General features: G+C 35.7%; 1 protein-coding gene across 2 annotated transcripts in view; it reads right to left on the bottom strand.

Annotated features, from left to right (window-relative positions):
* LOC100876427 (opioid-binding protein/cell adhesion molecule) overlaps nt 1-17,028 on the bottom strand; it is a 353,767-nt gene extending 336,739 nt beyond the window's left edge. The window contains exons 1-2 of one of the 2 annotated variants that reach the window (XM_076532318.1): nt 16,561-17,028; nt 12,574-12,977 (exon numbers count right to left, since the gene is read on the bottom strand). The gene's annotated coding sequence lies outside the window, so the exon portion shown is untranslated. Of the gene's footprint in view, nt 1-12,573; nt 12,978-14,048; nt 14,129-16,560 lie in introns of those variants that run through there. The other variant, XM_076532319.1, reaches the window with a different exon arrangement.
* Nucleotides 17,029-17,566: the final 538 nt, after the last annotated feature.

Below are 17,566 nucleotides of genomic sequence, written 5' to 3'. Positions count from 1 at the left end.
TTTATATATACTTTAAAACTTCTACATTTGCGAGATGTAAAGATGAAATGTGAAGATATTCCGGCCTCGTAGTTACTTAAATACTTAATTCATCAATCTGTGAGTTAAAATGATGCACTCCGATAACATTGAAACTATCATTTTAAATCTACGTATAATAAAATATCTTTGCTTAAAAGATAAACAATGAAACAGATTTGGGGACACTCCAGAAGCACCGTGAGTTATTAAGTACTCAATCTGAAAGTTAATTTATCACTCCACGCACTATCAACAGATTAATAAAAAGAGTCACGCAATGCTACAAAATTGAATTAAAACAAATGTATTGTCTGTTAAAAAATTCATCGTTAAATCGCAATATTTTTTATTTTTTTTTTTTTTAAATAAATCTGACGAAAAACGTGGAAATGCCCTATGTATAATTCACTCGGTTTTAATCATTCAGTGTCGGTCATCGTCCAATAAAAAAAAAAAGGACCGACGTCAAGTTCACTTCTCTTTTTTTTTACCACTCGTTGTCCAGCGCAATTCATTTCTACGTTTTCACATTCAAATGGAGCATGTAATTTGAATAATCGATTCCCCGCTTTGATTCAGTCCGCTCGATTAAAATCAAGCAGTAATAGTGGCAAAAAGTTCCTTCGAGTACTTTCAATGAACGAACTTCTCTAGGGATCAGAGAACAAGGAATTTCAATACCCGTTATCCGCGGTGTCATGTCCATATCCAGAAATGAAGATAAAAGAAAATACCATATTCAATTCTTTCTATATTTTTATGAACGGTTGTATCTCGGTGAATGCTGGCCGTTGCGATATTGATGAAACGGCCATGTACGGAAAAGAGGAGACAGTATCTGATTTACTGGACCATAAATATCTCTAATCTGTAACAGAGCCGTGCATCCTTCCGCTTCTCTTTACTCTATTCTATCTCGTTCACTCTAAAGGTCGCGTCAGTGTTTCCTTAAACCGGGTCCAGCTTTCACTTCCGTACTCCATTCGTCATCCACACAGATAGGGAAAAAGCATTAAATTATGAAATTATTGGAGCTGATCCGAGAATCGAAAAACTGTCACTTCCAACAAACGATGGAATTCAATTACCTTTTTAAATTCTCGATTTTGAAATGTAAAAAGTCCGGCACTCGTTCATGACATAAAAGTGTCACGAAACACTACTTGTGGCACATCAATTTAAAGCTTGAAGCTTGTAGAAAAAAACTATATAGGTTATTTCTGGATATTTTCGGTATATAATAGTCAACTGTCGGCCTCAACTGATCATTAACCGTAAACAGTTATATATACCGGTCAGATCGATAATTTCTAATACTTCGTAACTGAAAAACATTATAAAAGAGTACTTATTATACATCAATTTAAAGTTTAAAGATTACAAATACTGATTACATAAACATCTCTTCAATGATTTCGGTGTAGAATGAATGGTTGCCATTTAAACGAAACAGCGATGAATGTATAGCAATGGATGTTCGATTCGTAAGCAGTATAAGTCTGATATAATTTCATGACATAAAAGCAGCGGAAAATGGCGCAATTGCCACATTAATTTCGAGCTCAAAGATTATCCAAAATAACCACATAAACGCACCCGTTAATGATTTTTACACAAAATCAATGGCTGCCAGTTGTATCGGACAATGATGAGTGTACAACGAATGTTGGATTTGTAAGCTAAAGTCCGATATAATTTCGATATTTAATGACATAAAGGTAGTTCAAAATGATGCTTATGGCATATGAATTTAAAAGTAAAATCGTAACAAAAATTACTGCATAAGCGTCAATGTACGAAAAAAATTGAATTTCAAGACATGAAAAGTTCAAGATAAATTCATGACAGGATAGTATCTTAAAATACCATTTATAGCACATGCATTTAAAGCTTAAAGTCTTCCAAAAATAACGATATAAATGCCCCTTCAATGACTGTAATATAAAATGGCTAGTCGTCGGCCTCAAAGCAACGTATTACTATAAACAGTCAAACGTGCCCTATTAGTTACCGTCTGATACAATTTCATGACATAAAAATAGTTCAAAATAATGCTTATGTTACACGAATTTAAAGCTAAAAGCTTGATGAAAATGACTGTACAAGTACACCTTACTGACTTCAATATGAAATGGTTATTCATCGGCTTCAAAGCAGATCAAATAATCAAATGGAGTAATTCACGTTTAATAGGATTTGACTGAAAAGCACCATAAAGTACTACTTACAATACATCAATATAAAGCTTAAACATTAACGAAAATGACCAAATAACTATTTCAGTAATTTAATGTAAAATGAATATTACATGAAACAATGATAAACGATGATTGTTGTGTATGCATATAAATTTCATGGCATAAAAGTACGTCAAAATGGAACAAGTGCCATATCAATTTACATGTGAAATATCGTTGCAAATGACTACATGAAAGGGCCATTAATGATTTCAATTTAAAATGGCTGATTGCCAGTTACATCGAACGCGTACGAACTTTGTCTTGGCAGGATTAACAATTTTCCAGGCTACGAAATCATGGTGAGCCGTGTTCCTTTCGCGAGTGAATCCTGCCGACAGGCAGCGGGATTTCCTCCAAGTCTGATTTACATTCGGCCAGCTTAATTGGAGAAACGTAGGAAGTGTTACCGGCCCCCACGCTAAATTCCAATCAGTGTTACGTTAGCGTTCTTGCGCACAATCGCGTGTCGTTCCGATCTTACCACTGCAAACTTTAATTAATCACACGTCCTCCACGGTGAAACGTATCGTGTGAGCATTCCATCTTCGTGTCTTTACGTAACAGCTTCGTTTGACAATGGTTTCGGGGAACAAAGGTGATCACGAGGACCGCGAACCATGTTTGATCCTTGTCCAAGATTTCCTTGCAAATCGCCCTTTAGATAGATCACCGAAGTTGCTGATTGATATCCGTAAAACGCGAACACACCGAGATTAAACCGCACTGCTTTCCGTTAATTATTTCATTTTTAAGCGGTTGACGTGTCCTTTGATTTCGATTGACCCTTCGAATGTTTCTCGATTTACCTTTTTCCGTTCTTTTATTAGCCACGGGAGGTGAATGTTATTTTTATCGGTTGTTGGCATCTTCACTCCCTCGTCACACCGACCATCGCACCTACTTACGCTCATTAGCCTCGAGAAATTCAATCAACTTAATCGTTAAACGTGATCAACGCTCTTGATGGCTATTTATACGCTTATTTACGTATAATTTTTAATACAAGCCGTCACTGCTAATTCGTTTTCGTGACAAATTAATCGCTTCGTTTCAACAACGATTTTGAGGTGAAAGCGCCAATAAAATCTTTACTGGGTCAATTTCCACGAATTTTAATTTAGTAGACTACATGTGCCTTTTGCAGTACTTTTTAGCCATCAGATTCTGCAATACTTGAGTCACATAATAAAATACATACTACTATTCACGTTAATCGGGACATTGCTGTGAGGCCAATAAATAATCTTTTCATATTAAGATCAGTAAGAAAGCACTTGTACAGCAATTTTTGACAAGCTTTTAGCTTTAAATCCATGTGCCATAAACAACATTTTGATCTACTTATACGTCATGAAATTATACTTTATATGAATATACAGCAATTATCGTTTATCATTGTTTCATGTAATATTCATTTTACATTAAATTGCTGAAATGGTTATTTGGTCATTTTCGTTAATGTTTAAGCTTTATATCGATGTATTGTAAGTAGTACTTTATGGTGCTTTTCAGTCAAATCCTATTAAACGTGAATTACTCCATTTGATTATTTGATCTGCTTTGAAGCCGATGAATAACCATTTCATATTGAAGTCAGTAAGGTGTGCTTGTACAGTCATTTTTATCAAGCTTTTAGCTTTAAATTCGTGTAACATAAGCATTATTTTGAACTACTTTTATGTCATGAAATTGTATCAGACGGTAACTAATAGGGCACGTTTGACTGTTTATAGTAATACGTTGCTTTGAGGCCGACGACTAGCCATTTTATATTACAGTCATTGAAGGGGCATTTATATAGTTATTTTTGGAAGACTTTAAGCTTTAAATTCATGTACTATAAGTGGTATTTTAAGATACTTTCCTGTCATGAATTTATCTTGAACTTTTCATGTTTCGAAATTCAATTTTTATCCTACATTGACGCTTATGCAGTAATTTTTGTTAAGATTTTACCTTTAAATTCATATGCCATAAGCATCATTTTGAACTACCTTTATGTCATTAAATATCGAAATTATATCGGACTTTAGCTTGCAAATCCAACATTCGTTGCACACTCATCATTGTCCGATATAACTGGCAGCCATTGATTTTGTGTAAAAATCATTACGGGTCCGTTTATATGGTTATTTTGTATGATCTTTGAGCTCGAAATTAATGTGGCAATTGCGCCATTTTCCGCTGCTTTTATGTCATGAAATTATATCAGACTTATACTGCTTATGAATCGAACATCCATTGCTATACATTCATCGTTGTTTCGTTTAAATGGCAACCATTCATTTTAAATCGAAATCATGAAAGGGGCGCTTATGTGTTCAGTTTCGATAATCTTTAAGCTTTAAATTGATGTAGCACATTTGGCGATGCTTTCCAGTTATGAAATCGTATTAGAAGCTTTCGTATCTAATGAACGTACACATATCATTAATAAATAAATTCACTTATTATTTCAGGCTGGCCAGCCTTTTTATATTAAAAATACTATTGAAATGCTTAGATAGAATTTTTCATGTTACAATACTTCTATGTGATCAAATTTAATATATACTTAATCAGGTTTACTGTATTTCACATTTTGCATTGTACAGTTGACCATAGTTTGCTTTAAGTAGCAGCCATCTTGTAAAAATCAATGTAACATCTATATCATCAATTTTGTTATGCTTTAAGCTTAAATTTAATATAACATGACTATTGTTTTGCAATACTTTTTAGCGATAAAATTAAGTTAGTATTCAGACCATCTCCCTATTTACGGTAATCGGACAGTCACTCCTTGAGGCCGGCAGCAAACCGTTTAATCTTGAACCCATCGAAAAACCACTTAAGTGGTAATTTTCGTTGAACTTCAAGCTTTAAATCTGTATCCCATAAACGGTTTTAGTACACTTTTATGTCGTGAAACTGTAGCAGTTTCAAAAGCACGAAATCGGCTGTTACATTAAACTCGTGTCGATGCTATCTTTATACCAAAGGGTTAATCTTTATGCGTGTAGATAATTAAACAAAATTTGCGTGCATACACCAATCACAAAGCATTTTATTCAACAACAGTAACTCGAAGGTTGATCGTGCGATAGCACGCGATTTCTGACAAATGTACGCGCGATAAGCTTCGAATCTCCCGGGGCTCGAGAAGCTTACGAAAAACCACAAGAATTTCCATTGGAATTCACGGGACCATTACGTTCCCCTTTTTTTCGACTGTCACTGTAGGAAAGTCGAGAAATTCGATCAGGATGGTTGCCTCCTCGATAAGATTCCCACGGATTTTTTCCCTGGGATTGAAAGCATCCTAATCCTGTCTTATTTTCTAACCGGTCTTTTTGTTTATCCGATGAAATCTTGGATTAAACGCGAAATGACACAAAGAATTTATTTCTGGCAGCGGCGAACTAACGGAGTTATCGGCTCATGAATCTTCGAGAGGCAAAGAACATGAAGGCAACGGTGCAATATTCAACGATACCTTCGGAAAGTCTGGTAGCTGGTGGAAAACGCGGGAAATGGCGGAAGTCTAATACCTCAAAACGCTTATTGTCGGAGTACTCTAACGTTCGGGGTATTAGACGACAGCGACGAGGAGTTTCGGGGTAGAAAAGCAACGGAGCTTTCAGAAGTAGTCTTATCGCGAATAGTTTGAAACGATAGCGGTTCCATTAAGTAGACGACCCCCTTTTCTCCGTGGCTTTCGCTTACAGACGGAGAGAAAGAAGGAGCGAGAGAGAGAACGGTCGGGATTTCTGCGTGTTGCATCTATCGCATAATATACCAGTTGCACCGACAGCCATACTCGCGAATGCACAATTTCTAGCTCACTATCTAAGATGACAGTGGGTACCGTCGAAACAGAGCCGGCAACGAACTGAAACGTTCCATTAGGATTCTATCTCGGATCGCTGAATGATAAACGACGAAACGCTCCGATAGACTCGTTGTTGGGCGAAACTTTATTCCAGATATCAAACGGGTTGTTGCTAGGATTATCCTATGATTAATCGATTATCGATGGAAACGATAAAGAGGCAAATCGCGCAGATTTCCAACGATCCGTTAACTTTCGTCAAAATAGAAATGGTATTATGCGATGGGACTGACGATAAAATTATTAATAGTAACGTTGTAAGGGTAACTTTGCACGGTATTTACGAATATTCTTATCGTTCGACTTGTCTAAAGTCGGCCTCATGATGCCTGCGGTTTTTTGAGTTCTCGTGGTTTTTCCAAGGTTTTATGGGGAAGGCATCTCCATATAGGAAATATAGGAAATTTTTGAAAGAAAAATTGTAGAAAATTATTATAAATTTTTCAGAATTCAAAAAATCTTAGAAATCTATGATAAGCATATGAAATTGTAACAAATTTTAAGAACAATTCAACATTGCCGGGGGCTAATAAAGATAAGTTGGCGACAGGATAGGAACAACAGGGTCTTACATTAACTCCGTCCCGAAACTAAGAGTGTCACAGTGGTTTCCTAATCTACGATGGCTCTAAACTGATTTCTGCCAGCGTCATTGTTCTATTATCCGTACATTCTTACAATATTAACAACTGATCTTTTGATGCTTTTGGGAGTACTAGAGGCATCTAGGTAAAATCACGGAAAAGTAATGGGAGATTTTGAAGAGAACTTGAAGAAGACTAAAAGAAGAAACAGAAATGGGATCGTAGCCAGATCACGTAGCAGGAATTATCGGCACAGAATACAGAGCAGAATAAATTAACCTCGCAAAATTCCGAAGACTAGGAAATTAATCTTATGAAACTAAGAGGAAATCTAGGAAATTTCTCTCGGAGAACCTTGAGGGAGTCTAGGGAATTTCTCTCGGTGAACCTAGAAAGAGCCTAGAGGATTATTTTAAGAAATACACAGACTTATCCTTAAAAAATTGAAAGTAAATCTAGTAATTAATCATACGGAATTTAAACAAATATTTATGAAATTTTTTAAAAGATCTGAAAGGGGTGTGAGAAAATTATTCTAGGGAAGAAAACATAGGGAATTTACTTAGAAGAACATAAAGTGCCTAGTAAGTGACTTACTCACTACTAGAATTTAAAAGAATTTTGTAAATAATCCTGAAAGATTTGTACAAAGATTCTAGAATACTAACAGAAATCTGGAAAGTTCCTAGAATTCTAGAAAATCCCTAGAAAATCTTAAGAAAAGATACTAGGGATTTCTAGATGATTCCTAGAATAAACTTACAAGATCTCTATGAGAAATTTGTTTTTGCAATTCTAAAACAGTTGTGAGATTCTAGTGGAAACCAGAAAAATATCGAGAATCCTAGGAACAAACTAGGATAACTGAGAAACATTCTAGAAAATTCTTGTAGTATCATAAAAATGACTAGATTAATTTTAGGAGAAACTTAAATAAAATACTAAGGAATCACAAAACTTACATAAAACTTAGCAAAAATTCTAGACCCCTAGGGGAAAACTAAAAATATCCTATAGTTAGAAGGAAATATAGGAATTTTTTAGAAGAACTCTACAAAAGAATGTAGAAGATCATCGTAAGTTTCTCGAAATTCAGAAAACCTTAGAAATTTATGATACACATATAAAACTGTAATCTAGGGAAATATCAAAAAAATACCGTAGGGGACATATGGGAAATTCTCACAAGACTTCTATAAATCCCTAGAATCCTAGAAAACCTCAGACATTTCTAACGTGCTGGAAGAAAATCCCTAGAATATTAAGAGACTATAAGATTCTAAGAAACCTACCAAAACATAAAAGATCCTCTCGACAAATTTTTACAATGGTAGAAAATCCCTAAGAGAACCTTAAAAAACCCTAATGAAATCTCCAGAATCTTAAGAAAAACCCTATAACATCACAGAAATCTGAAAGAACCTAATATCCCTAAAACGTTAACAAAACCCTGAAGAAGTCTATACAATCTTGAAGATAATCCAAAATAGTCCCCAACGATGTCCTAGTGAACACTTACTGAAAACCCAGGAAAAATGTAAGGTAAACACTTTTACTACAATCGACCGTAACTGCGAAGAGTTCACAATTGCAAACGATGTCTCGCATTTTCTTAGAATATGAATATTTAGAAAGTAGCATCCCGCTCCGACTTTGTCCAGTTTAATGCAATATTCAACGAGTATTCCCGCGTCCATCTTCTTTATTTCCTGTTGGCGCATCCGCCGTTTCATGTTAAAAGAACTTCGCCGTTGTCTCGAAAACAAACAGCAATCGTTTCGACGGTAATATCATAGTACTCCTTTCATCGGGAAAACGAGGAACGCTCGGATGCGTTCATCTTGTCGCCGTGATTAGGGAAAATGAACTGTGCAGACTGGTCCATTAGCCGGGCAGAAAATGAACGTAGCGCGTGCACTATTATGCGAGAGCCAATTAACTGAAATATCGTACGGACCTGTCGAAATAAACAGCAACGATTCGATTCATCGAATCATATTACGCGACTCTGCACGAGATCGTCAATGGTGAAACAATCGACCGTCGGCATTTACATTCGCGTACGGGAGCATGAATTCCCTGGGGAAAATGTGACAATCACGGAAGAAAACGGTTGCTGTTCATTCTAGGGATTTTTAGGGATTTTTCAAGATTTGAAGGTTTTAGGGTAGTTTTAAACGTATAAAACTGATGTTCTGATTTGGGGACTTTGAAATTTGGGGATTTGGGGATTTTGGGACTTTTAGGTTTTGGGATTTAGGGGGAGAGGGATATAGAAGTCTAGGGACTTTGATGGTCCAATAATTCGGAATTTAGAAATTTAGGAATTTGGAGATTTAGGGATTTAAGGGTTTAGGAATTTGGGGATATGGGAATTCGGAGATCTAGGGATTGCGGAGTTTTGAAATTTGGGGATATAGGAATTGGGAGATCTAGGGATTTGGTATTCTAGGAATTTGGGAACTTGGACATTTGGAAATATAGAAATTTGAAAATTTAGGGATTTCGGAATTTAGAAATTTGGGGATTTAGGGATTTGAGAGGAATTTGGGGATATAGGAATTTGGGAACTTAGAAATTTGAAAATATAGGAATTTGGAGATTTAGGGATTTAAGAGTTTAGAAATTTGGGGATATAGGAATTGGGAGATCTAGGGATTTGGTATTCTAGGAATTTGGGAACTTGGACATTTGGAAATATAGAAATTTGAAAATTTAGGGATTTCGGAATTTAGAAATTTGGGGATTTAGAGATTTGAGAGGAATTTGGGGATATAGGAATTTGGGAACTTAGAAATTTGAAAATATAGAAATTTGAAAATTTAGGGATTTCGGAATTTAGAAATTTGGGGATTTAGAGATTTGAGAGGAATTTGGGGATATAGGAATTTGGGAACTTAGAAATTTGAAAATATAGGAATTTGAAAATTTAGGGATTTCGAACGTTAGAAATTCGGGGACTTAGGGATTTAGAAGTTTAGGGATTTGGAGACGTAGAAATTTGGGGTTTTACAGGTTTAGAGATTTAGGGATTTGGAAAGATAGAAATTTGGGGGATATAGGAATTTGGAAATCGAGGGATTTGGAATTCTAGGGAATTTGTAAAAATTTTGGAATATAAAGATTTAAGAACTTAGGAATTTACGAACCTAGCAATTTAGAGACATATTTAGGGATTTTGGAGTTTGCAAATTTAGAAATATAAGAACTGAAAATTTTGAGATCTAGGATATGAAAGACTTGGGAATTTGAATGTTCAAAAGTCAATAAATCTGAATTTCGGAATTCTGAAAAGTTGAGAAACCAAAGTTCCTAGAAATTTGGAAATTTGAAAACTAGAAAGTTAAAAAATGTAGTCCAATAATCTGGAATTTTGAAGAATTATAAGTTTAGGAAATTGGAAAATTTCTGAAGTGGAAAATTTGAAAATACTTAAGCCAAATATTCTAAAGATTTAGAGAATTAAACATTTCGTTATTAAATTTATAAAATGTAAAGAATTGAAAATTTGAAAACGCCTCGAAAATTGAAACATATAGAAATTTGGGAATTTAAGTATTCTCAAGTTATTATCTTTACTTATATATAATTTTACGAATGTCAACTATTTTAAACCCTTCGCCAGGTCTATTATGACCCGCGATTAAAGAAAGAAACAAAGTAACAACTACATTTTGCGAGAACAAGCTTTATTCCTGTAAAGACCTCCACCATATGAAGCGCCAGTTTCGCTTGAGAATTATATTTTCAACATAGGGTCCCTAAGGGCGTACCTACGTACCTTAGAGTGTACCTTTGTAGCAAAATAGGTTAATCTGATAAAGATAAAATTACCATGATGCTTTCATGGATGTTGTGGCACGTCGATAATGTACACGACGTGTATGGAACTTAAGACACATTTTAGGCTTCGATAAAGTCTTCCTGTTATCCTTGGGAAAGCAAACTAACCCGGGTTTATCTACAGCATCAGGTTACGATGAGGCTCGCAACATCGAACATTTAATTACAAAAGATTTAAGACGGATTTCCGGTAAAACATCTCGCTCATCTCCGCAGCTGTGGGCGAGAATTACACGCATGATTACAGCTCTAAAGCGGCACGTCGAAATATGTGGTATTATCGGGAAATATGTAAATCAGCATTATCGAATCGAGCTAGGAGCTGGCGTTAATAAATGTACCACCCATACAGGCGGTCCCATCCATTTATCGCGCTGTTAGGACCCGTAGATGACGTATTACTAACTCACTGATTACTACATTTTCCCTAGGCGTTGTTATACGAGTACTTCAGGAATAACAAAAATTTCATTAGAAATTCAACGCCGTAAAAATAGTCTTAAAGTAACTAGAGTTGATCTAGATTAACGTGAATGCGTTGACATTTTCAAAAAAAGTAACTAGATTTTCCCTAGATAGATTCTGTCGTTGACTGAGAAATAGGTAAACTTTCACCTTAAATTCCTGAATTTTCATATTTTTAGATCTCCAAAACCCTAGATTTTCAAATGTGTAGATCCTAAAATATGTAGACCCAAAAATCCATAGATTCCAACATTTCTAGTTACGAAAATTCCTAGATCTTTAATTTTGTGGATTCCCAAATTTCTAAACCCACATTTATAAATTTATAAGTTCCCACACTTTTGCTGCTCGTAGATTTCCAAATATCTATATCCCTAGATTCCTATGTCACTAGATGTCTGAACTCTAAAGTATTTAAGTAACCATATCTTTATCTTCTGGCTTCCTAAATCTCAAAGTCACTAAATGTCAATATCCCCTAGTTTCTATATCCACAAAATTTCTAAGTTCTCAAATTTTTAGGTTTCTGGGGATTCATAAATCCCCAAATCCCTAGATTTCTAAGTCCATCTATCTTCAACTTCAGAAGTCCCTAAATCCCTATGACCTCAAATTTCTATCTCTTAAAATTACTAGGTCCTCAAATTGCCATTCTGTAATATTTCTAGATCCCTAAATTCCAATGTTTCCAATTTACTATGTCCCTAAATTACTAGGTTCCTATATATTTAAATCCCCAAATTCCTAGATTTCTATGTTCATCTATCTTCAACTCCTAAAGTCCCCAAATTCCAATGTCCTCAAATAGCATATCTTAAAATTACTAGGTCCTCAAATTGTCGCTCTGCTAAATTTCTGTATCCCTAATTCCCAATGTTCCCAAATTACTAGGTTCCTACATTTTCACATCCCCAAATTCCTACATTTCTAGGTTTCTCTATCTCCAACTCCAAAAGTCCCCAAATTCTAATAACCTCAAACACCTATATCCATAAATTTCTGAATCCTCAAACTATTACACTAAATTTCTAGATCCCCAAATCCTAGTCTCCAAATCCCACAGTCCCCAAGTCTCAAATTCCTATATCCCAAGTTCTAAATCCGTCCTCAAACCTTCAAATCCCAGAAGTACTAAAAAATTAAAGACCAGGTAGCCACATTACCCTCGATCACCATATTTCCCCTAGGGAAGTCAGATTTGCTATTCATTGTTTAAGTTACTTTTGGTCCCAGAATATCTAATCCTTGTTCCACCTGAACAAGCATCCTTCAGATCCTTCCCAGGTTATTTAACTAACTGAGGAGTCCAAAAATAACCCAGATCCATCAAAGTAACTAACTTCTGTCCCTCTTCAAGCAAAATTATGGACCACATTCTTGCGACCAGGTTAATCCATACCTAAACATCCTCCTCGTCATAACAGTATATCCATTGTCAAACTGATAAGCAAATATGCCATATAATCAATAGAACTATGTGTAACTTCGTGTCAATGTTCCGCATTTTCTGTTATCGTATAATGCTAATATTATTGATCCGTGTACTCACCGTTCTGCAATCACTCTTCCTTGTCCCCTTGTCTTCCTGGTCGTTGATTTTTTTCGCCGACGACTAACTATGTTCGTTACTCGACCTACTCGTCACTAGGGAATCAGTATCCGACACGATTGAACACTTCGGCTTCACGATCGGTTACGTCCATCCACATATCCTTGCCCGCGCCTGCCAAAATTCGCACACCGTTCACATCCTTCGTTTTCTGGTCCGATCGAAAGCTTGTCAGTCATTAACACCGACACTACTATTCTCACTACACTGGAAGGGTCTGGCAATCACCACGGCAGCCTCGAGGATTCAGAAGCACCGGGTCCGTCCACTCGCGTCCTCTAACGACGCCGGCGTTAACTGCACGTTGCCTCGTTAAGCCTGGCACGATGACGCCACGATGACACCTGGAAACATCACGTTCTGGAGCACTTGGACACTACGATTGGATTCGTTAACTGACGTGCCGATTGGAAAACGAGCGAAACCGCCATTTCGAGACTCTTTAACATCTTCAAGTCTGACTGTGTCTTAAAACGCGAAATCCTTGTGAGGCCGTAAAAACACACGAAACCGGAAGATGTGAAAGACAGTTACGCTTAATACATTAAGTTGGAATTCTAAATAAAGTATTTTGGAACTTTGAAGATGTGTAATTACATCTCAGTTGAGCTGGATGTTTTATCGCGGGAAGTAACGTGTTAAGGTCTAAACAGCAGAACTTTTCGTATAAAATGAAAACTAATGAAGATTTTTCAGAAAATTGAAACACATCTCAAGGTAAGTTTCTTGAACTTCGATTAAGACCTTCAGACCGTGAAACTAATGTTCAATTATGTTTGTAATACTTTAGGCACGTGTAAATCTCTTAGGCCAGACCTAACCTTAAGTCAGTAATTTTTGAATAAAAAGAAAACTGCGTGACATTTTATAAAATATCAAAATGCAACCTCAAGGTTAGTCCTTTAGACATCGACTATGACGTTGAACACATGAAATTAACGTTCAGATCGATTAGGATAATTTAAATACCAAAAGTACTCAACAATCTCCATCACAGAAACTTACAAAATCACAGAAACTCTAAAAATTATTATATCCACTTATTTTAACAGAAAACAGTTTCTTGTGCATAACAAACAATTACCACCGTGAATTGCGTCTATAAATTGCAGAGAATTTCATTTTAACGAGTTGCTATCCTATGGGCCTCATAGTCCAACCACTCCTGACCTCATATCTCAGAAACTACCCATTCAATTTGGACCAAACTTAAAGAGATAATAGTAAATAGCTCCCTGCTTAAATGCCAGTATTCACATTTAAAATGGCGTCCCTAATTTCGACGGAGTAACGAAAGTTCCGTTTCTTTTCAGACAAACTGTGACCAACGCACTCGTTCCATTTCAATTTTTCGTAGATCTCGACAGTTTATGATACAGTAAAGTTGTTTCGCGAAGGAAGAAAATGATTCTTACAATATTCGGGGAATTTAAAACCGAGTTCTGATGAGATAATAAACCGAATTCGGGACAATGCTGAACTGAAGTCATAAACTGTCTCTGTTTACAACTAGTGTTTTTCAGTTTGCTTGCAAGTTATAGTTCCAAGGAAGTGGGTTAGAGTTTTGTTTCTCCCTTTTTGAATACTTCGATTCATTACCGAAAGATGGCGCGTTTTCTGTTTGAAAAATTTTCTTTCTTGTCGCAAATTGATTTTATGTAAATCGATTGAATTTGAAAAGAATTGGAGCCGGTTTGAGTAAAAATATGTTTTTGTTTTCATTCTGACAGAAGGACAGCTGAAAAATATGACCGACTTACGTTTCAATCGTGTACCACGTTCCATATTTTTGAAGTTTTTCCATTCTTGTAAATAGAAGTATTTTTCCAACGCACGTGATCACAATCTATGTTTGTGCTTTTCCTATCGATCCTTGCGTCCGCTATTCGAAGCGTCATTTTACCCGAAATACATCGTGGCTTATTTTTCCCTAGGCATCGTGTATCAATTTTTATTCTATCAATAAATATCCCACGCATTTCTATCGTAAAATTACAACGAAGGAAAATCTCGAATAAATCAGTCGACTATTACGAAACATTCTACGTGTTTTTTAAAAATGTCCGACTAAATCTCGGGCCGACGAACACGATTAGGATAAATCCAGCTTTTAAAGTTTCCTTTCACGAGCCTTTCAAAGAATCGATTTTCTAAAGTTGCTTTTAATAGACAACCGATTCAAGTTTAATGTCGATCCTTGCTTAGTGTTGTGTCAAAATCACATGTTTTATTAGTGTGTGGGATTATTTTTGTATGTATTGTTATGAAGTTATGACAAATTATTAGTATCTTTAATAGTAATATAATAATTTTTTACAATTTATTTTTATGAAAATTTCATTATTTTTGAGGGATAATTTTATTAACAGAGTAAGACAAAATTATATTTTATTTTAAACGAAATAAAGTTTTACAAAATTTTTACAAAATTTTAACTTGAAATTACAAACCTAATTTTACAAGATATTTTTCTTTTATTTTTTTTTTTCTTTGAATTTGCAATGTGAGATTATTTATTTGTTTTGTATTTGAAGTACCATAAAATATATGAAATCTGAAAATAAGTTATGTTTCAGTTTTATGAATAAAACCATATTTCATTTATTATAATAATAATTATACTTCACTTTTATTATTGTATTATATATATTTTTTTACAATAAAATTATTTTGAGTTTTGTTTTGAATAACATGAAATGTCTTGATTCTAAATTTTCAAACTTTTTAATTTTTAATTCACAATTAAAGATATTTTTATCATTTGTTGAAAACCTACATAAAATAAAAATAATTATACTAAACAATGTATTAGTTATTTTTAACTATAATTGTTCTCAATAATTATTTAGCATTTTTTTAACATAAGCAACGCCATATTTAAACAATTCCTTCTTCATTACATTCATTATTTTTACCTTGAAGTATCATAAAACTCACAATAATAACAAATTTTATTTGATTAATTGTGTATAATATGAAGTTGATTTAATGAATCAAAGTGAATACATAAAACCAATTTTGTACGAAAATTTTCAGAACATGGTTTACCGGAATTTTTGTCCAACTACAATATTTTTCTCCAATTTCACTTCAATTTACAATACAATTTAGCAAATTTTTTTCCAATTTCACTTCAATTTACAATACAATTTAGCAAATTTTTCTCCAATTTCACTTCAATTTACAATACAATTTAGCAAATTTTTCTCCAATTTAATACAATTTAATTCAGAAACTAATTTAACAAATTTACTTCCAATTTAATACAATTTAATTTACAATATATTTCAACAAATTTTCCTCCAATTTAATATAATTTAATTTAGAACATATTTTAACAAGCTTCTCTCCAAGACACGTACCAAAAGAAAGAAATATCAACATAAATAAACGAGTTAATTAAACTCCTTACGACTATCTCGAAATACCAAAGGAGGGAAACGAAAAGAAAGAGGAAACCGAAAATGAAAAAGGGGTGAATCACGCGTATATCCTCAGCCACGCTCCCTTTTAATCGCGAACCGACGTTACCGGATAAAGCAACGTGTAATTTGTCGCAATTGGTATTGTTCAGTGTTTTCCGGCTCCCTTTTGCTTCTCAACTCACTCTATTTTTCCCTCAGTTACCCCATTTTCCTCGACACGTTTTTTTTTCCCTACCACCTCCTCTATTTTCTCGTACGTGAACCTCGAATCAGGTAACGCTGCGGAAAGCTGGACTGGGTGTGCCCCACTTTTGCGGTGTGACCGACACTGACTTTATAATCACCGCGTTAACGACATGAAATAACCCCGAACGATAATCGAGACGATAAAACCGAAATCGATCGAGGACCCTCAAGAAACGAGCTCTCTTCAGAAAAATCCTCGACAAACTCGCCTACTTCTTTCGTCTAACGAAATCGTAAAACAATGCGATCAACTTACAGTTCTCTTGGAGTCCCGGTTCGATCACCATCCGCACAAACATGCACAAATCGCGGGAACGGCTTTTCGAAGCGTTTGCACTTGTCACAGAGCTCCACACGTACTTCCGTTTGTCACTGATAGCTTTTATTATACACTGTTTGATCGATCAATCGATCGTGGAAGAACTAACGAAAAAGTTGACGCGCGGGAAACGCGTTCGGGCCTCTTCGGCGGGCCCGAAGTTCCCCGGACTGCACGAAACTTCCCGAAGACGATCGATCTCTGTCGATCGTGCACGCGTTGATCACTACCGTTCGCGCGCGAATTTCGAAATAGACAGCGGAAAAAACGGAAAGAGGTATCGTTCGATAACGCGACCGATCGAGATCGAATTCGCGGACGCGGAACGCGCGATTGTTCGCGACGAGAGATCGCGAGAGGAAGTTTATCGGAGAAACGGTTCGGTCGCCGGTTGCTCGTTGGAACTTCGCCTGCGGACTGGCGGGCGCCGCGGCAAAAGCCACGGCGCAACACGCTGACGCATCCCCCGGGAACCCCCCATGGCCCCCGAAGTCGCGACGATATCAACCAATACCAAACGGGTCGCTCGCGTCCCACGCTTTTCCGCTTTCCTTTCGCGCCCCCGTCCTGCACGCACCCGCGTGAAACGTACCGATTCTGACCCACAGACGGAGCCTACTAAACCATCGCTGGTCCACATTCGGAAATATCTGATAAAAATTTAAAAATTTCTTAGACACTGTGTTTTGTAGAAAATGAAAGTTAACTGTATTGTAAATGGACAAAAAATAAGAGTACTCTTTTAACTTGCACTATTTTGAATAGTGTGTCTCGTACTTCAACTGTGATCAATTTTACTTGAATTTTGAATATGCTTCAATTTGAAGTCCAATTATTTGCATAATCAACGATTGATATCAAATTGACATAATTGCTACTTTCTTTGTCTGTTTTAATATGGCAGTTGTGATTAGTAGGTGACTGACCTGATAAATGAGTCATG

This window comes from Megachile rotundata, chromosome 6 (assembly GCF_050947335.1).
Source record: "Megachile rotundata isolate GNS110a chromosome 6, iyMegRotu1, whole genome shotgun sequence".
In the NCBI taxonomy this organism is placed as follows: Eukaryota; Metazoa; Arthropoda; class Insecta; order Hymenoptera; family Megachilidae; genus Megachile; species Megachile rotundata.
Note: the sequence above shows the minus strand (reverse complement) of the source record. Positions and strands in the feature narration are given on the sequence as shown.